Consider the following 17,266-nt stretch of genomic DNA (forward strand, 5'->3'; position numbering starts at 1 on the left):
TCTTTCCTCCAGAACAGGGTTTCTCCACCTCAGAGCTATTGACGTTTTGGATCAGATAATTCTGTGTGGCTGGGGGCTGTTCCAGGCATCCTGGGAGGTTTTAGCAGCATCCCTGGCCTCTCTACCCACTAGAGGACCGTAACATCTCCCCAGGTTGTGACAGTGGAAGAAATGTCTGCAGACACTGGATGATAGCCCTTCAGGGGAAGGGGGCAACATTGCCCCCAGTTGAGAACTATTGCACTAGAGTGTAAATTCTGTGAGGGCTGGGTTTTTATGTCCCTGACCATGGTCTCCCCAGTGCCTAGCAGGTGAAGTCTGGCTCATTTACAGTGGTGCTCGCTGAATATCTGTTGAATGAATGAGTGAGTGTGAGATGGTGGGGACCTGAGCAGGAGGTGTGGAAAAGAAGGGTTTGGGAAATAGTGAGGCTAGAATTGATGAATAAATAGATCTGCCGCTGTGTTTATTACAGTGCGGACCCTAGTCCTCTTCATTCCCCCTTCTGGGGCTAGTAGTCCTTTCATAGTATGACAGAGGAGGGTCAGAGAGGTTAAGTGATGTGAGTAAAAATATCTCACAGGAATGAGTGGTGGAACCAGGCTAGAACCCACGTCTTAGGAAACCCAAGTTTAGAGTCTTTTCAAGGGTCAGATACCATCATATACTAACAGCTGCTGTTTATCTAGCACGCATTACATGCCAGATACTGTGCCTTAGATGGATTGCCTCGTTAAACATCACGAGATTGCTACTGTCATCCTATTTTTAAAAGTGGGGCTTGTGAGGATCAGAGAGGTGGAGTGAGTTGCCCAGAGTCACACAGCCAGGAGTGGAGCAGATCTGTCTGAATCAGGAGTCTGATGCTAACTTCCAAGCAGGAGTTAAGGACACACAATCCCTCCCCCCAACTTTAGGTAATGGCGTCACCCCAAAGTGCTTTCCCTCTTTCCCTCTTGTCTGTGAAGGAGAGACGATCAAAGGATTCCCACTGACATGTCAATTATCAAGGCTGCATTTCAAAGTGTCCTGCAAGGAGACCCTGTAAATTTCACAAAGCCCCCTTGGCCATGTGAAACCGCTTCCTCCTTAACCTTGATCTCCCTGGCCCGGCTGCATTTGACTGTGCTCTTAACCACTCTGCTCTCCTTCCCCTCTGATGAGACAGATTTTAAATCAATAATTTCAGAGAAGTGTCATGAGCTTTTCCAAAGGGAAAGGCTGATGTATTATGGGAACCTAAAGGAAGGAGACTGGGTTTAGTCCAGGCGGTCAAGGGGGTCTCTCCAAGGAAGGGATGTGGAGATGGGGATGGAAAGGATGAGTGGGAATCGCCCAAGAAAAGGAAGAGGGAGGAGAGTACCCCAGAGTGAGGGGAGAACTCCAGGAAAGGCTGCTACAGATGAGGCGATGGGGCGTCACAGAGCTGCATCCTGCATCTGGTCCGGCTGCTGCTCAGAAGCAGAAGAGGGAGGAGGTGATGCAGAGCGAGGCACGCGGGCCCCGGGTGCAGTAGGTGGATGCTTGGCAGTGGACCCTGGATCCCGGTCCTCACTTTGGCCTTCCCTTTAACAGACTCTCTGCTCACCCCGTCCTGATTCTGGGTTCCGAAGCAACACATGACAGCCCCCTCTCAGAAGTCAGGCCCCAAGACCCCCGGTGTGGCTGGGTGTGGCCAGACCAAGCAGGCACCCTGGGCAGATCTCCGAGAGAAGCTCTTAAGAAAAGCTCCTTGTTGGAGCCATGAACCAGCCTCCCACTGCAGGGTCTGCAGCCTGGCCCTGGGCCCCTGCCTCCTAAACCCTCCTGAGGTCGGGACTCCAGGCCCCTCTGTGGCTGCCGTTCCTCCCCCACCCACCCTCAGGGCTCAGCCTCTGCTCCGCTGGGACCCCGTGCTTTCATCCTTCAAGGATCCCCTGACTGTTCTTCGCTGTATCACACGCCAGCTCCCAGGTTCTCACTTGGCTGAGGTTCCACTGATGGGTGCACTGGTCTGTCTACCCGCCTACCACCTGCAGCGGGGTTTCTCCACCTCTGCCCTGTAGGCATTCCGGCCGGGTAATTCTTGGTTGTGGGGGACTGTCCTGTGTGCCCTGTACGATGCTGAGCAGCATCCAGTGCCAAGAACACCTCCCCCTTCCATTGTGATAACTAAAAATATCTTCAGGCTTTGCCACGTGTCCCCTCGGGACAGAACTGCCCCCAGTTACAGACGCTGGTTTAGGTCGATCATAACACATTCCCTGGGAATTAGCAAATCAGCAAATCGCTTCCCTCTTCCAGAGATGGGGATTCTGTTAGCTAAGTAGAGGGATGGGGGTATAATAGGGTGCGTGAGTGTGGTTGCTGCACACATCGCTGAAGAGCGTTTCTTTCTTTCTTTTCTCTCCTTCCTTCCTTCCTCCCTCCCTCCTTTCCTTCCTCCCTCCCTCCTTTACTTTCTTTCTTTCTTTCTTTCTTTCTTTCTTTCTTTCTTTCTTTCTTTCTTTCTTTCTTTCTTTCTTTCTTTCTTTCTTTCTTTTTTCCTTCCTTCCTTTCTCTTTTCTTCCTTTCTCTTTTCTTTCTTTCTCTTTCCTTCCTTCCTTTCTCTTTTCTTCCTTTCTCTTTTCTTCCTTCCTTTCTCTTTTCTTCCTTTCTCTTTTCTTTCTTTCTTTCTTTCTTTCTTTCTTTCTTTCTTTCTTTCTTTCTTTCTTTCTTTCTTTCTTTCTTTCTTTCTTTCTTTCTTTCTTTCTTTCTTTCTTTCTTTCTCTCTCTCTCTCTCTCTCTCTTTCTTTCTTTCCTTTCTTCCTTTTTCTTCCTTCCTTCCTTCTTTTCACATTCCAACAAAAGTTTCTTTACATTATTTACAGACACAGGCAGCCGGATCTGGGATTTGGCCTGTGAGTGTAGCTTATAGACCCTTGGAATTAAAAGAGAAAGAAAAAGAAAGACCTCTGTTCCCTGAGATAAAATGCTCCCTTTAGGGCAGGAACTGTCATATTTGTCTGCCACCGTCTTTGTAGAGGTCTATCCACATAATAGACAATAAATCCATTCTTTTTTAACATTCTTACCTTCCCCTTGCCACCCTACCCCCATTTTTAAAATCTCGGTGAAACATGCATAACATAAAATTTGCCGTCTTAACCATTTTAAGCGTACAGTTCAGTGTATTGAATATATTCACAATGTTGTGTGACCATCACCGCCATCCGTCTCGGGAACTCTTGGAGAAACTCCCTGGTTTCTCGGTCATAGGTGGATGAGCGGGGGTCATCTAGACCCACCCCCACCCGCTCAGTCTATATGCGGGAAAACTGAGGGAAAGGGACTTGCCGAGGGACAGTACCAGCTAGAGTCAAAGTCAGATTAGAGTCTAGGCCTCCCTCTGTCCGGTGTCCCCTTCCACGTGGCCCTCCCGGGCATCTCCCAGAATGCCTTGCACACAAAGTCACCACATAAATATTTAGTGACCATGCTGGCCGGGGACTAATCCAGTCCCCTCCCTAATCTTGGGGAGTTGGGGAGATGAAAACCTACTCCAGAGGCTAATGACCACTTAATCGCTCTCTTTGGCCAGATAACACGTCTCATCTTTTTTTTTTTCTAGACTTTGCGTTGGCCTCCCCCGAGGTTCCACCAGGTCTTTGCAACAGCTCGCTTTCCTCTCTCCCCGCCGCCCCCCTGCCCACACGGGGGCCAGACGTTGTCGGGAGGGCTGCTTTGCGATAAGAGGGCCGTCGAGCCCTTTTCTGCCCTCCTGGGCCCGTCTCAGGGCATCTGGGGCGCTTCGGTCACCCTCACAATGAGGGCATTTAGCCAGACCCCCCTCCCCAAGGGTGCACAGAGGCAGAAACTGGAGGAAGAGAGAGAGGAAACAAAACCCAGCAAAACTGCCCATTCCAAAGGCGCTGCACCGGGAGAACGAGGCCCAGCCAGCTCTGATTTCAGACACTGTTTTTTTTCCAAAAGTGCTTCTGGGTGGCTTGTTTTTCCACCCTGGCGGGCTGATAGGGGACAGTGCCCAAGGCAGGACAAAGTTAGAGGCCCCATTCAGACAAGCAAGGCAAGGGTCCAACCTGAGCTGGGCTGGGTGGGGGCCGGGAGAACAAGGGCTCTGTGTGTTCACGGACACAGAGATGGGAACCACGGGCTCCCACTGGCTCCAGCCGGGCGCTGACGCCATCTGAAATCCACGAGGCTGGGGAAATGCGGGACCGGGCGGCACCAGCGCTGTGTCATCAGACAGCCAAGAGCAGAGCCCTTTCAAGTGAGCTGCATTTGGGATGATGGCGAATCTCCCCCTCTGGGTGGCCAAGCCTGCTGGGATGAAGATGTCTGTCAGCAATGAGCCAAGCCTACCCCAGGAGGCTGAGAAGAGAGCTTGGGTCTTCTTGCCCTGGAAACACAGAAGAGCCCAGGGAAGCGGTTGCAAATTCAAACATCCCCAGGGGCCAGGCAGGTGGCCTAATGCAGGCCATGTGGGGCTCAGTTTACCATGGCTGATCAATGGACTAGGTCCAGATCCCAGCTCTTAAGCTTGTTCAGCTAACTAACCTCAGACAAATGATGTTAACCTTCATGCCTCAGTTTCCCCATATAGAAAATTGAGTTTGTGCTAGTACTTACCTCGTTGGGGTTATTGCAAACATTAAATGAGTTAACACGCACAAACACTTAGAACAAACAGTGCTGATCTGTTTAATCTTTCAAGAGAAGCAGGAACTCTGGGTGTGTATGCAGAAGCTCTAAATCATTAACTGTTGGCCAAGAATTCAAATGGGAAGGTGAACAAATGCAACCTGTTCCCTGGCTCTCTGTAGCCCGCAGCCCCTGGGCCACCCTGGCAGTCTCTGGCCAAGGGTTTTGGACAGACCTGGGCTCCAGTGCCTGGTTCTTGACCCTGGACAAACGACTTAACTTTGTGTCATATCTGTGTCATCTTTGGTATCAGCAGGAGCCTGGCAGGAAGTGATGACTCACTCAAATTGGGCAGCTGATGAGAGTTTACTAAGGGGAGGGGAGGGTGTGTGAAATGGGGAAATTGCAAGGGATGGTGCAGCACCCCAGGGTTAGTGCCAGAAGGGAGCTGTTACCACTCATAGTCCTGAAAAGGCAGAGGGCAAGAGAGGTGACAAACCTGGAGAGAGTTGTGTGGAGAGGGTCACCTAAGGGAGCCGTGGTCTTTGGTAGAGGGGCTCAGTCAACCCTGGTGGCACCACAGAGAGACAGGTGCTGAGGAAGGAACGCCCTGACCACTCTCTACCCATTTTCTCATCCCCTGCCCTCCTATTGGCCAAACTCAAGGAAGCTGGAGAATCAGAGAGGCCATTGATGTGGTCCATGCTGACCACCCCCAGGCCGAGACCAGGGTGGAGAAGGAGAGGAGTCGGTGTGGAGGGGCAAATGGCAGACAGGTGATGCTACCACCTGCCTTGATTCTGGAAGGCTTTCCTTAGCTAGCTAATGTGTGATGCGCAACACACAATGTAGTGATAGGTTGGAGATATTCTCATTGTTGTTGAAGGAGGGAAGGCAGGGGCACCAGAAGGGAGAGTGGAGGGTCCCTCTGGTGTCCTCAGTAGTATGTAAATGACCCCTTAGAGATGCTGAAGGGTGTATGAGTTTCCTATGGCCTCTGTAACAAATCACTACCAACTTGATGGCTTAAAATAGCACACATTTATTCTCTTACAGTTCTGAAGCTCAGAAGCCCAAGTTGGGTCTCACTAGGCTAAAATCAAGGTAGGGCCAGGGCTGTGTTCCTTCTGGAGGCACCGGAGGAGGATTGTTTCCTTGCCTTTTCCAGCTTCTAGAAACTGCCCACATTCCTTGGCTTATGACCCTTTTCCATCTTCAAAGCCAGTAATTGTATCATTCTGGTCTCAGCTTCTGATGTCCTGTTTCCTTCCCTGACCCTGACCTTCCCACCTCCCTCTCCTAAGGACTCTTGTAATGATATTGTGCCCACTGATAATCTAGGATAATCTCCCCATCGTAAAACCTTTAACTTAATCATCTGCAAAGTCCCTTTTGCATGTAAGGTAACAGAGTCACCGGTTTTGGAGATTAGGATGTGGACATCTTTGGGGGTGGGGTCTTAATTCTGTCCACCACAAAAGGGCTCTAGGAACTCTAGAGTGAGGGCCACCCATATTGGGGAGGGCAAGCTGCTTTCCTCAGTCTACCGATTCTAATGTTAATCTCATCTAGAAACATCCTCTCAGGCACACCCAAAAGTCTGGACACCCAGTGACCCAGCCAAGTTGACACATAAAATTAACCATCACAGTGATGCTGTGAAAAGAACTTTGAGAGGGGAATGAAGACACCTGGGTCTGAGTCATACAGACCTGGGTTCAAATCCCAGAACCACCATATAGGAGCTACATGACCTTGAGAAAGTTACTTCACCTGAGACTTAGTGTTCTCATCTGTACAATGGGGATAATAACAGAACTGCATTCATAAGTTTGTGATGAGGTTGAAATGAGATAATCTATGCAGAGGGCACAGCCCAGTGCCTGGCACATCGTTCATACTCCATAAATATTAACAACATCATTATTGTTATTATCCTGCCTCCCACATTGTCTGGGAGAGATGTAGATTTCCTGGGCCTTTGGGGGGGGGGTGCAAGGAACTATTGGAGACCCCATACATGAGGAGGCACGTTGGGTTCTTTGAAATATACATTAACCATCTACCACCACCCCACACAGCACACCCTTTCCCATCATTCTGCATCAACGAGCCATCTGGTGCAGTTCAAATATTGTTCAAATGTAATATTTTTGAAACTGTTTTTTAAGATGCTTCCTACATGCTTGCCAAAACGCTAAACATCGCACATGAACAAAAAGTATAATTGCTAATTGGCTTTGCATTGTGGGAATAGATTGTCAGATGGCGAGAGGTAGAAGGCGGTAGACTCAGCTCATGACAAAGAGGAGGTGGAGGTGTGCTGGGTGCGCACTGCCTCTCTCGCCCAGGTCACCTCGGAACAGTCCTTTAGTATCTCGGAGATGTTTCGTTCTCTGAATGATGGGTTACTCACAGGTTACCTCCCTGGTTGGGCTCCACACCTTTTAAGCCTAGCCAATAGTAGCTGTTAAAACTATTTAAAACTATCCTTACGAAGTGAGCTACACAGATCTTTGTTTCTCCGTAAGCTGTTAGAGGGATCAGTGGGTGAATTTTGGTTGGATTTGAGCAAAGCCTTTCTAAGAATGGGTTGAAATCCAGCCCTGTCTATTTCAGGAGCCAGCACATTTAAGAATCTGGTTTGACAGATGGCCGAATTCCACTGAGGCAGACAGGTGTGGGCGGTGGGTATCAAGGAATCTATTTAAGGCCACAAATACAGGTGGACCGGAAGCATCAACGTTCTTAAATCTCATGAAATGCATTCGAATTAGACTTGGAGTCTCTACTGGGTTGCAAGAAACATCATTTTCATCTTAACTAGGTCCACCTGGTCACCCTCAAAACCCCTCCACCCATTCTATACGTTTCCTCCAAGTCTGAAAACGGCTGTTTCTGGGCTGAGCTTGGAAGGAGGGAAGTCTGTGCCGAGGATGGTATTTCTGGCCTCAAAGGGCCACCCCTTGCCAGGACTTGTTTTTGGCCTGATTCCCTGTCGCAGAGAGATTGTTTCCTCTCCCCTCATCCTCCTCCCCAAGACCCCTCTCCAGGCTGAGCAATGAGCTTTCAACAGGTTTTGCTAATAGTTCTAAGACTGAATGAGACCCCCCAGATGTTTCACTCTGTTTTGCTGGGTTTGTTCGTTTAATTAATAGACGGCATTTGGAGGGGAGAGGGGAATTTTTAAACTTACAGAAAAATTGAATAGAAAGTACGAAGAGTTCCTCGGCACCCTTTCAACACACCCACACACCCCTCCACTTGTTTCCCGTATGATTAACGTCTTGTGTTAGAGTGGTTATTTGTTACAGCTGGTAAGCCAGTATTGGTATATTATTAGTACCTAAAACCCATAATTTACATTAGAGTTCACTCTGTGTTGTACATTCTGTGGGTTTTGACACATGTATAGTGACACATATCCACCATTACTGAATGACACAGAATAATTGCATTGCCCTAAAAAAAAACCCGTCCTCCCTGCCTCCCTCTCTCCTTCCCTCCAGCCCCTGGCAACCACTGATCTTTTTACTGTCTCCATAATTTTGCTTTTTCTGTATTTTTAAAAATTCATTAATTTAGCTTCGAGGATTTAAAAAGTGGAATATTTTATATAAAAACCCAGATGTCCAATATCGCTGGAAAAATTGGGATAACCCAGGTAACTCAGGGCTTGTGCTGAGGACCAGGTGCTGCCCCCTCAGAGGGGCGTGGGCTCTCCTGTTCTCCGTCTTGCATCAACTTACAAGTGGCCCCCACTCCCTTCCTTGGCCCCTTGTAGGCATTCGAGTTTGCGACCCTACTGTGGCCTCTTACAAAGATCAGAACAGCCTTTGACTATTTCCTGCCCTGCGAACGTATCCCTGAGGCCAGGTGTCATAGCAAGACTGGATACCTGCTTGAAATGTGGACGAGAGAAACATATAGGGAAATCGAGCACAAATTAAACCCTCCGAAAATTGTCCTGTCATCTGTGGGAGGCTCATCTGAAGTCACACAAACACGCAGCCACAGGGCTGCCTGACGCTGGAACAAGGTCAGCCAACTTCCTGCACTTGGCAGATTTCTTCTGCCTTCTCTGCACAACCTGAACCTACCAGTTGTTGGAGGCTGTGGGCCCCAGTGTGGGTTACGCGCAGCGTCCTTCAGTGACAGCCACAGCTCTGGGTCAATAATTTATGCTAATGCTGCAATTCACCCTACTGACCTCCTTCCTGGAGCGTGTCAGGGAACTGGACACCCAGAGATTAAATTGCCCCTGGAGTAGCGGGGAGGGGTGGTGGTGGAGTGGAGGATGGCTGGTGCATGGGGAGACTGTAGGGGGGTTCAAGGCCAGAGCATCGCCTGCCAAGACACAGTGAGAAATGAAGACAGCTCTTTAACTTGGCTGCAAGCTTTTACTTTGGAGAAAAACCTGAGTCTCCAAGCAGTGAAATGCAACCCGAAATGATGGGAGTGTGGGCCCATCCTTCTGCTCACAGCAAGCCCCGGGATGGTCCTTCTGCTCAGGGCTTCTGGGACAGACCGGGGAGTGATCAAAAGAGCACTGGAGGCAGAGTCCAAAATCTGCTCCTTCTGTGCTATGTGATCTTGGGCAAGTTGCTTTGTCTCTCTGAGCCTCCATTTCCGTGTCTGGCATGGAGACTCAGACACACTCACACACAATGAAGGTGGTAATAATGCTCGTCTCATAGGCAAATAAATGGTGGGAGGTTCCTCTGTCTCTCCTCTCCCAGCCCTGTGTCCCTCCCCAGAGCATCCTGTCACCTGCCCAAGTCATCACACACAAGACCTCCCTCTTTCTTGCCTTCTGTATTTATTCAATCCACAAATATTTACTGAGCACCTACTATGTGCCAAGCACTATTCTAGGCACTGGGGACAAAGCCGTGAACAACACAGACCCTGTCCCTGCCCTTATGGAACCAAAGTCCCCTTGCTTACCCTCTTTGTGTCTTTCATGCCTGCCCCCTCCCCTCCAACTATCCCAATTGGGGCCACCTCTATCTCTTGCCTGGATTCCTGGAACATCCCCAACACTGCAGCCAGAGTTCTTCCTGAAACAGGAATGTGATCATTAGGGACCTTCTGGGGCTCCCTGTTGTCCCCTAGGGAAAAACTCTAGGAAACTCACCATGCACCAGCCCTCTTGGCCTCTTTTCTATTCCCTCAGTGGATGGAGCCCTTTCCCACTTCTGAATGTTCGCCCTTGCTGTCCCCTCCACCTGGTTTCCTTTTCTTAATAGAACCCCATATTTTTCTCAGATGTCACTCTTGACATCTCTTTCCCCAACCAGCCCTCCTTTGCACTCTGTTTCTCCGTCACAGCCCCAATGACAATAGCAACACACAGAACATGCTTTCTGTGTGTGTGATGCCATGTAACATAGAGCATCATGTAGTGTATGTAGACTCTGCCCCAAACCCCTTACTCATAGTAATTTGTTTCATCCTCACAACTGCTCTGAGGTAGGAACCTCCTCTGTGCCCATTTTACAGATGAGAAAATCAAGGCACAGAGGAGCGCGGCTATGCCGGGGTTCCCCAATACTGCTGTTGCCTCCATCCACTCGATCATGAGCCCCATGGAGCTGGGACTCTCTCTAGCTTGTCTCTGCATCCACAGCACACAGGGCCTGTTACATAGTAGGTGCTCAACAAACTCTCACTGAATGATGGATGACCGTCTTGTCAAACAAGCGAGCTGATGATGGCGAAAGCCCTACTCAAACTGCTCAGCCCCGGCTGCTCGCAAGGAAGGGGTTCTTATCATTCCTTTAGGGCTCTGAGTCGGTTCAGCCAAGGGAGGAATCCAGTCTCCCAGCCCCTGGCAGCCATGGAAGCATCTTTTGCCAAAGAACAAGGATGTGGCAGGAGGATCCTCGCCATCATTTGTTTTTCTCAATTGTTGACTTTTTTCCAACACAAACTGCCCCTGTCTTCCTCATTTTACAAATGAGGACACTGAGGCTTACAGAGGGAAGAAGTCACTTGTCCAAGGTCATACAGAGGCCAAGTGGCAGAGATGATATCAGACGTAGACTGTCCCTGCTAAGGCCCGATGCAGAAAAGGAGGGCAGAGGGGCTGGTGTCTCAGATCCTCCTCCAGGCCTGCAGATGGTCGTATCGCTCTCATTTCCTCCTTTGGGCTCATCCAGCATCTCCCTTGCAGACCTGTGTCACTCCCCAGGCTCTTGGAATCCTGCCCATTCACTGGGGAGAGGTGAGGCACTGAGGGGAGCATCACAAATCCCCCTTGAGAGTCACAGATGGGATATGATGGGGTACACGCACCTTGGGAAATTGGCTGGGGAGAACCTCAACCTGACACTCAGGGGAAAGCGATGTCCTCGGTCCCCAGGGCTCCCAAACCTTCCTCATTCCAGCTTCCTCAACGTGCCGTGCACATTGGAGGAGCCACGTTCTGCTTTGGGGAGAAAAGGGGGGAAAGAAGCTATTTTGTTTTGCATCTTAGCATCTGTTTTCCTCAAAGTGCCAAGGAAATTCCATCTCTGATAAACAACCGGCAGCCACCAGAAAAGCTAAGCTGTGTATTCCCTGCTGGGGGAGGAGTGCGGCTCAGACCCTCCTCCCAGCACCCTAAGAACACATGCCATCTGTTTTCCGGAGGGGCTGGGGGCCAGGCCTTCCCTTTCCCCTCTCCAGGTAAGCTCTGCCCAGACCCAGGGACCATGCAGGACTATTTCAGAAGGATTCTGGAGTCAGACTGGGTAGCAAAGTGCCCAGCACTTAGTAGGTGGCTTCTTCGATCAGTATCATTCATTCATTGAATGTCCCTGATTGCACAGCCCTCCCAGGGTGCCAGGCTCCATGCTAACTGCCTTCTACATCACTTCAATTTCTCCTCCCACCAACCCGAAGGAAGTGCGGTGACACCCCATTGTACAGACGGGGAAGTGGAGACTTCAAGGGCCGTAGAGTGATGCCCCCAAGGACATGAGGCTAAGACGTGGTAGGACAGGTCTGTCTGGGGTTCAGCTGAGGGTGGGGTGGAGACATCTCCCAGATTTAACTCATCAGCACAACACCTTCGTGATTTTTGCCACATTCGCCTATTTTTCTGCGAATTTAACTGAAAACTGTTTACTAAAGAAGCTAACTTACCTGAGAATCTGAACTCAATATGACTTCCCCTACATAGAGGCTAATCACTACAAATGCTACAAAAACAAAACAAGGTTGGTCAATTCCAGCCGGACATTGTCACCAGCCTGGGACCCTGAGCCTAAGCGTCTGTCTGTCGCGAAGAGGGATTGGCCAGGGTTACAGAAGCATTCTCTAATGTTTTGGTTCTCTCTTAGCACCAAACTGAAACTTTCTTCTTGGTGTAATCAGAGTGATTGAAAGAAAATTAAAAGGGAATAACTTTCTCACTTTGGGACTGAAAGTTACTTAATCGAATGTTACTCTCTCAGGCCCAGGCTGCTTCTACACTTTGGGAAGCACTAGGGTACTGAATTCTCCTGGTCTGGGAGTCAGCTCTTTGTTTGAAACCAGGACTAGCTCTGTGATGTTGGGATCAGTGACTTCACCTCTCTGAGCCTCAACACCCGTGTTTGTATAAGAGGGTCATTACAGCACCTGCCTCAGAGGCTGTGTGGTCCCCATTACATGATTCCAATCTTGGTATGATCATGATGGGGGGCATCTCATGGATCTTGTGGCAGGGGTGGGAACAAACACCCAGGGCATCCTGGCACTGTGATTCTGTTAGGGCTTCCACTCCTCGGCAAAGTCATCTGTTCGCTTCAGCAAAGTCCTCTGCCGTTCAGGGGAGTGTTTATTACCCTTGGGATCCTGCCAAGGTTAAGTGGAGAAAACGGTCCTGGTGAAAGTCACTCACTTTGTCATCTGCTCACAGGCACTGACGTTAAATCCCGTCCACGGGAGGGTAAACAGGCTCTCCCCAAGGCACCTGCAGTCAGGGAGGTGGTGATGTGTGAGGGCTGGGGTTTCCGTGACAGGCCCACCTGGATCCCAAGCCCAGTTCCGCTCTCTGCTTAACCGTGTGCCTTGGGCATGCCACTTGCCCTCCCTGGGTCTCAATGTGCTAATCTGTAAATGGGAATGCTCACCCCTTCCTCATCAGGTGGTAAGATGATCAGATGAGATAATGCACAGAGTACAATAGCCAGTTATTTAACAGACAAAGACCATTATGGTTCTTTCTTTAGGAAGACATGGGCTACATTTAAATTCTCTGAAGAACTGATTCTGCCTCTTGGAGACTCATAATAATCCCAAACCTTTGTCTCAGAAAGCACCCCCCCCCCACCTCCCCTGCCACCCAACTTCAATTTCATCCCAGGTTTCTGCTTTCCCCACAGCCCAGACCACAGGTGTTCACAAACATGAGTAGGAATCCTGCTAACTTGCTCAGACACAGGTTAAACTCTTCTTGTATTGAAAGTGGCAATAACGTAACTCAAGTGGACTTTCTAAAAAGAAAATAATTTATTTTGGTTCACAGCCATCAAAATCCACAAGCACTTGCTTCAGGTGTGGCTTGATCCAGGCTCAAACAAAAACCATCAGATCTTAGTTTCTCTGCCTCTCTACCTCACCCTAGTCTTTGACTGCCCTGATAATAGCAAGATGTCCCCAGAAGCCCAAGCACTTTTCCCCTACATGCCTAAATCCATAAGAAACCAGAACCTGTTTCTCCCAGCCAGCCTCGTTGGTTATAATTAGATTATCCTCTTCTTCCTGAACCAATCACTGTGGTGGAAAAGGAGATGGCTGCGCTGATTGGCTTAGTCGACTCAGGAACTGATCTTTGGAGCTGAATGTGGGGTCAACCCTACTCATACCACACCAGCTGGAGGAGATGTGGGTTCTGCAAGGTGTTGAAGCCAGAAGAAGGGGGCAAGGGTCAAAAGGATGCTGCAGCTGCATTGACCAATGTCTTGGAAACTTCCACAAAGAAATGACAGATTTTCCATTAGAAACCTAGTGATGTAACAGGATTGAAGGAGTCTCTCTCTCTCTCTCTTCCCCTCTCTCAACTATTCCCAGTGCCGTATTGCCTGAAAATAACAAGGTTGGAGTCAGAGTGATGAATGGGGCAAGATTGACTCGGCACTAATTTTGCCTGGAAGCCGTAGCTATTTTGGGCTCCTGCTGAGCCCTGGTTTAGCTTAGCTGGTTAGAGAGCAGGGCTCACGAGGTCAAGGGTATTAAAAAAGGAACAGAAACGTGGTCCTGGAGACAAAAGTCCTGGGGCCAGATCATGCTCTACCACTTTCGACCTAGAGTCTTCCAGTAGGTCACTTACCCTTCCCTAGGCCACTATCTCCACGTCTCCCCCAAGCAGCCTTCCCCCTGCCCCCAGCTCTGTCCCCAGGCACCCCTCTACACATCTCTCAGGTCACAGCCTCATTTCTCACCCCGAGGCTAGGTTGGATACCTCTCCATGTGTTTCTATAACCTTAGCATCGTGGGTTCAGGTCCCAATCCTCCCAGTTTCTTGGTGAATGACTTGGAGCAAGTTTTTCAGTCTCACTGTGCCTCAGTTTTCTCATCTGTCAAATAGGGATAATGTAAGTGGTACTTGTCTCACGGGGTTGTTGCAGTAATTACACTGGGCAGTTTTTGTAAGCATTTAACACAGGGCTGGGCTCAGTAAAAGCTAGCTTAAAAGAATGACAACTCTGAAATTCAGGTAGACTATCAAACTAGGGGAATCAATCTTCTCTTCCCTTATCGTGTAAAACACATCAAACTGGGGTTTCATTTCATTCTCTCCTCTGCCTCATTACCTAAAAGTGTGCCTGGCATCTAGCAGACGCGCAATAAAATATGTTGACTAAATGTCCCAGTTTAGCATGTTCTAGAGAATTCCTCTAAGTTCTCTTGAGAGCCCAGAATTGCACAATTAAATTATCCACCGGTCTCACCAGAAACGTCAACTTTGCAAGGCCAGCATGAGCTGGGAGTTGGGAGGCTTCCTGTAAACCAATTTGAGCAGTGCTAAAATTATTCCCCTTCTTTGAAATTCCGTTTTCTACTCACTCTAGTTTCCACCCACCCAGAGCCTTGAAATTCAGGAAGACCCTGCGAACATGCAAATGTGCACCTAAATTCATTATCGCCTCAGTGTCACTGGCTTTAAAGAATTAATTAGAAGAGCAGCATGGGAAGGGGAGCGAGACACGGGGCTGGTAAACTTTGTGGAGTCGGGGATGGAGGAATGAAGAAGTCATTAAGAGGCTACCTCCCTGGGTGAGAGGAACTGGCAGCCAGAGAGGGTGTCTTTGGTTCTGCCCACGGTTTGACCTGTAGCAACTCTGTATAAATTTGGTTGGCAGTCGTGCTACCAATAAACAAATAAAACGCCCCAAACAAGGCCCCCTCTGTTTGAGCAGCCCATTAAAGACCCGAGGGAGGTTATTTCACTTGGCAGCCTCCCCCATGGGTGACCAAGAAGCCAAAGTGGAGTCTGTGCTCCGTGAGCCTTCTTGTACTGGGAAGGAGAGAATAAATTCCACAGGACCTGTGGTGGGTGACTTATTTTTCTCTCCCCAAAGGCATTCTTAAAGCTGTGTGCTGCAGTGTTCTTTGGCCAAAGAAAATGTCCTGGACATAAGGGTGTGTATGTATGTGTGTGTCTGCGTGTGTGTAAGTCTTCCAAACAAGAATTACCTTTCAGCCTTACCTTTATTTTTATGTGTTATTGCTTGGATTTAACCTAATTTATTGCTTAAGAAATCTTAAGGCTTGGCAGCTCTATGCCCAACCCTGTGCTTTGTGCTCACAACACACATGGGGAGGCGGAATGATGATGAGGATGGAAATGATAACATCGATGATGATGATGATGACAAAGATAATGGCGACAAACATGATGATGTAATTGTTGAGGATGATGTAAATGTTGATGGTGATCACCATGACGATGAGGGTTGGTGATAATGATAATGATGATGCAGAGGATGATGGTGACAGTGATGGAGGTAGTGATGGTGATGATGATGAAGATGACCATGACAGGGATGGAGGTACTGATGGAGGTAGTGATGATGATGATGATAATGTGGATAATGGCGGGAGCAAAAAATCTACAGAGCACATACTATGTGTCCCATACTCTTCTGAGTGTTTTCATTTAATCTACTAATTCGTTTGATCCTCACCACCACCCTATGAGAAAGGGTCTATTATCATTAAACCATCATTTGCTAGTTGTGTGATGCTGGGCAAGTTATTTCATCTCTTAGAGCCTCAGTTTCCCTATCTTTAAAATGGGGAGAAAAATAGCATTTCTCTGTAACATAGTTGATGCTTGACGTAAGAGTTCAGGAGGTAGAAATGATCCCTATAGCTCCTCTTTTGACCCTCTGTCAAGCCTGTGAAGGAGGTATGATGATGACCTCAGTGTTACAGAGCAGTGGGCAAGTTCTCCCAGCTAGGAATAGCGGAGCAGGGGTTCAAAGGCAGGCATAGACTCTCAGTCCTGCTGGCTTGCAGCAGCTGTTTTGGCCATTTCTGCAGGAATGTTTCTGACCCACAAGGTTCCCGGGCTTAGGCTGGGCTCAGCGATCCACAGGAGCCCAGACTGGCTTCCAGACAAGCTGGGCTCAGTCTGCCCCTAGCAGGGCGCTCAGCGAGGGTGGCCTGGAGCTGCCCACAGGGTCGGGGAGGGGTGGGCGGAGGTGAGAAGAGGCCAGAGCTCTCGGGCACATGAAATGAGTCACATGGTACCTGGACTGGTGTGGATGCCAGAGAAACAAACTGTTCAGCTCCCTCCCCTCCCACACAAGGAGGCCGTAGGGCAGCAGTGGTGATGCTTTCTGATTTGGAGTTGGTGGCTCTAGATATTTTTTCCAGCTCTGCAAATCCACAACAGTCACCCAGATCTCCTGAGCTACAGCCCCCTGCCCCATCCACCATGGTGGCCACCAGCCCCAGGTGGCTAGTCTGAACTGAGATGTGCTGGACGTGTTAAATGCACACCAGATTTTGAAGTCTTTGCATGAAAAAAGAATGTAAAATTACCTCCCCTCCAAAGTAAAAAGAAAAAAATTTAAAGATAAAGCTAAGTAGCTTTGATACAAAAGAATCTTAAAAGAATTTTTTTTTAATTTAAAAAAAGAAAAAAGAATGTAAAATATCTCATTGATAATATTATTTTCTATTTATTTCACATTGAAATAACAATGTTTTAGACATACTGAGTTAAATTCAATATATTGTTAAAGCCGATTTCACCTGTTTCTTTTTATTTTTTTTAATGTGGCTCCTAGTACATTTTAAATTACATGTATGACTCCCATTATTTTTCTCTGCTCTTGAGCTTGGAGTCCACTGAGGCAACTTAACAGCCTGGTTCAGAGTTTCAGCCCTGGGGTCAAAAAGACCTGAATTCGAATCCCCACTTAGCCCCTAACCTGCTGTGTGACCTTGGGCAAGTCACTGCCCCTCTCTGGGCCCCAGTTTCCTCCCTGTAAAGTAGGGGTAATAAGAGTACATGCCTCATCGGGTTGGTTTGTGGGTAAATGAGAGGTGATGTGGACAGCGACGAAAACCATGCCTGGTAAGTGATCACCCCATGACCGAGCGCTGTTACTGTTATTTTTAGCTGATAATCAGCTAACACCATGGAGCCCAAACCTCTCCAACCCCA

General features: G+C 48.7%; 1 protein-coding gene across 3 annotated transcripts in view; it reads left to right on the top strand.

Moving 5' to 3' along the window:
• Positions 1–17,266, top strand: part of WSCD2 (WSC domain containing 2) — an 84,343-nt gene that overhangs the window by 11,103 nt on the left and 55,974 nt on the right. The window contains exon 1 of one of the 3 annotated variants that reach the window (XM_064481123.1): positions 14,863–15,141. The exons of the other annotated variants lie outside the window; for them this stretch is intronic. The gene's annotated coding sequence lies outside the window, so the exon portion shown is untranslated. Of the gene's footprint in view, positions 1–14,862; positions 15,142–17,266 lie in introns of those variants that run through there. 3 annotated transcript variants of the gene reach the window in all.

Source organism: Camelus dromedarius, chromosome 31 (genome assembly GCF_036321535.1).
Source record: "Camelus dromedarius isolate mCamDro1 chromosome 31, mCamDro1.pat, whole genome shotgun sequence".
Classification (NCBI taxonomy): Eukaryota; Metazoa; Chordata; class Mammalia; order Artiodactyla; family Camelidae; genus Camelus; species Camelus dromedarius.